This window comes from Ornithodoros turicata, chromosome 5 (assembly GCF_037126465.1).
Source record: "Ornithodoros turicata isolate Travis chromosome 5, ASM3712646v1, whole genome shotgun sequence".
NCBI lineage: Eukaryota > Metazoa > Arthropoda > Arachnida > Ixodida > Argasidae > Ornithodoros > Ornithodoros turicata.
The window spans coordinates 23680577-23684720 of NC_088205.1; positions in this window are offsets into that span (position 1 = coordinate 23680577).

The window sequence follows — 4144 nt, forward strand, 5'->3', positions numbered from 1 at the left end:
TACCGCGCACGTGCACTGTGCGTAAGAACACTTTCGAGCAAGGGAGGAAGAAATACGAATCAACCAAGAAACGTGTGTTGCAAATAGTTCCTTTATTCTACGTTTACTGTGCTTAGATTATTACATCACGAATTTCAGTTTGATTATGATCGCCGACTGCAATTACCATGACGTATTCTTCTATTCAGTATCCTCTATAATAAACTGAACAGCAAAGATAGTGTATCCAAGTTTTATTTAATGAACCTTCCTCACAGAGATTCAATGAGGCTCATACGGTGGGGATACGTGAAAAATATCCATGAACAGCAGAGATAAAAAGAAAGTATGTGGAGCAGCCAACCTCGCGAAAGTACAGAGACGGACAAACCAGTCTAAAATGGAAGCAAGTGAAGAGGTCAGGAGATCGAAAGGAAATGAGGAAAATACAAATTGTCAGAGAGCAAATCTCCAACATAATCAAAGGAGGAGTGTACTATTAGACTTTATCCGATGTCAATAATATATATGTTCCAGCTTACGTTCTGTTGATGCACAGGAGCAGTGGTGGAAATAAAATCGCAGGATATCATATATATGGGATATGCATCGTACGCACACGACAGCGAGATTATATAAATGCTGCTACACGTGAGTTTTGGCTTCAGCTCTCGATGGTATTTGCTACAGCAAGGAAGAGAGAGAGCGTCCTTTTTCACAGCATTTCCCATTTATAAGGGAAGCAGACGGCTTCCTATGATGTCCATGTGGCTTACTCGGTTCCCAATTACGCTATCTAATCTAATCCGATTACACCTCCTTATCGAATTTGCGTTCATCGCAAATACTTATCGTCATACCCGAATCATCATCATCATCATCGTCGTCGTCGTCGTCGTCGTCGTCCCGCACCCTTTGCAAGATATCAAACCGACAACAGTCGAGGTCCGCCTAGAGTCCCTAAATAATCCCATGCAATATCAGTTGAAGGACCCTCTAGGAGGTCCCAAGGGCGCTTCAGGTTTGGCCGCCTACTGGTTTCCTCTCTTAGTGGTATGGGGTCTTTTCGTCCTGTGCATTTCGCGTTCTCGCAATATGAATAATCGAAGAGATGACGATGTTGCGCAGGGTCATGCATACGTCAAACACATATGAACCCGATATCTTTATAGGGCACACCAACGTCGACACGACGGTGTAGGTCCGTCCCTAACAATGGTGGAGAGGGAGAGGGAGAGAGAAAAAGAAGAAGCTACAACATTGGCATTGAAACGAGTGCGGGGCCCGAAGATCAATATCGAAAAATCACCCTGTAATAATAATAATAAGTGGGGGTTTAAGTCCCAAGACAACTGATATCATGAGCGACGCCACAGCGGTCGGTCTGTGGATTGCTTTTGCCCACCTGAGGGTTCTTTAACGTGCGATGAAAGCTCATCACACGGCTCCCCGTATTTAACGTCCCTCGCGGAAGACGGCGTCTCTAAGCAACTTGTACCCACCCTGTAAAGCTACAGCATCTAAACGAGTTTGGCACAATGCCGGAAGAAGACGCTTTTTTTTTTTGTTGTTGTTGTTGTTGTTGTTGCTTTTGTTGCTCATATGTTTTCGCCGTTTCTTCGATACAAATAGGCTGGCAATCAGAACGCCGAAATTCATAAGACCGATTTATCAGAAGCTCGGAACTCCAAAGGCCGAAAAATCAAAACATCGAACGATCATAAGGCCGAAAACCAGAACGGCGAAAAATCAATACACGGAACAGAAGGCCGAAAAGTCAGGCCGGAAAATAAGGAACCCAAGATGCGAAAACTGTTATTCCAACTGCGATATAAAAAAAAATAGCTCACCAAATTAAGGAGGGTAAACTTATTGGGGTATAATACAGCAAATAAATTATTTCATCGAACTTCGCGTTAATAACGTACTTTCGATCACTCAGGGGGACAACAAAAAGAAGTAGTAGACAAATGAACCACTGTGTTATTGTATGTGTCTATGGTACACTGTGGCAGTCACGTTCGGGTCACCAAATGTATGGAGAAACATCATCTATCTCGTCTACAATTCATTCAATGTGCGATACAAGTCATTCACTGGCATTCACACACTAGGAACTTTCTTTTTGTGGTAAACCTGTTATAGACGATTGCTTTGGTTTTGGTTGTTTTCTCTCTCTCACTTTAGCCAGTCTATCTCCGAGCGCGAAATGTTCTGCATTCCGAGTCTTTGATTTATAATACAATAGCCACACAACTTTTTCATAATCTTATGAAAAGACCACTTCAGTGGTTATTCACTGGGGTGCTCACCCTAAGCCTTCTATCTTTTTGGCCCTTTCATTTTGGGCCATTCTGATTGTTCGGTGTTTTGATTTTCGACCTTTTGGCTTTCGGCCTTCTTGCAGTTCGCCGTTCTGATTGTTTGGCCTTTTTGCTTTCCCAGGCCCGCTGCCCGCGGGAGTGGCATCTTGACTGCCACAGACAGCTAGCCATATTGTCACAATAACATCGCACGGTATTCGAAAACCCAACTTTCTTTGAAATAACGCAGACGGCCGAATGGCCGTCTGCGTTATTCAAACTTCAAACACTTTCTTTGAAAGTGCGACATCCAAGTTATCTACAGAAGTAGCCAGTGTTGGTACCAGTTACATTTTTTTTTTAATTAACTGAGATCCATGCTTTTTAGAGCAACTAAAGAGTGCAATTACACAGCAAGTAACTCGTTACTTTTCAAAAGTAACTTGGGAATTTTAAATTTCTTTTTCCTTTTCATAACTTGTAACTTCGTCAGTAACTTAGTTAAATTCTTGGCACCGTAGCTTACTTTTGTAACGCGTTCCTTTTTCTTTTTTTCGAGTAACTTCGTCTTGTCTAGAAATAACCAGCTCTACATCTAACCAATGTAACTCGGGACGTGGTGGTTGTGGTGCTATTGGAAGAGCTCGCCGTTGTCGACCTCACTGACGTGGGCAACTTCACGACTAACGCTCTGGGGGAATGTGCGTCCTGGGCCGACTTCTAAGGGAACTGTGCCGACATATGCCTGACAGCGTCTGAGTAAAACCCAGGAAAATCCCTAGATAGTACTGCCGGCACCGGGATTCGAACCCGGGTATACCTCCCAGTCACGACGTGACATGGCCAGCACGCTAACCAATCAGCCACGTGAGCCGGTTCACTCGGGACGAGCTGACGAAGTCAGTTTGATGACACTGACTAAATGGAACAACGGTATAGCGATACAATTTTAGGGCACTTGACTCAATCGTCACACACCATTAGCACACCTAAGTACTCTACCCTGCGTTGTTATTTACACCCAGTTACCCACAAACTTCCCTAATGACCGGGTCTTGCGGGCGAAATGATCGAAGTGGTTGCGTTACTTCAGCCTGCACACGTGGCTGGCTTCGCGCTCAAGGTCTTTGGTATCAGGCGGAAGCGGACTAAGGCAGATAGTTCGGCGACGACGAGGATGAAGAAACTTTCTTTACCATTTTTTTTTTCTTTCTTTTGCTTTCACGCAAGAAAGAGATTGCAGACAAACAACACAAAAGGGGCCTTGGACTAGTATATGGAGATCGCGGGCGTGTACTTTCTCGAACGGAGTAAAGTTGGGTTGCAGTGGTCTGAATTGCATGCATCGCTGCCCTCTGCAGTGTGTTGCATCCTACTTCCTATCAACACGTGACAGGAGTACGTGAGTGTGTTTCTGCTAACACTGCTTTCCTGGGCTTGACCACTGCTTCCATTTTTTTCACGTCTAGTTAACAAAGGGGTTATTTTGTCGTTTTAAGTCTGGTATGGAAATATCTCTGTAAACATGTAAAATATTCTTTTTCTGCTTATTGCTCAGATTAGGTTCGACCTGGGCAAGACACAGGCCGCTTCGAAAAAAAGTCAAACAGACACTCCCAGAATAAAGGAGAAATAAAGATAAAAGCCTAAGAAGTTCAAAGAAAGAAACATGGAACAGATAACGGCATCATATACATTGTTTTATTTTTTCTATTTTGCCTTCATTTTATTTATTTTTTTTCATTCATCTTTGTTAGTGTAGACGCGCTGTCACGCCCCTTAGTTCTGCTGAGTGGTTACTCCATTAGGCACAAAAAGTACGAAAGTGCCGTTGACGAAAGTGACGTTGAAAGTTCATCTAT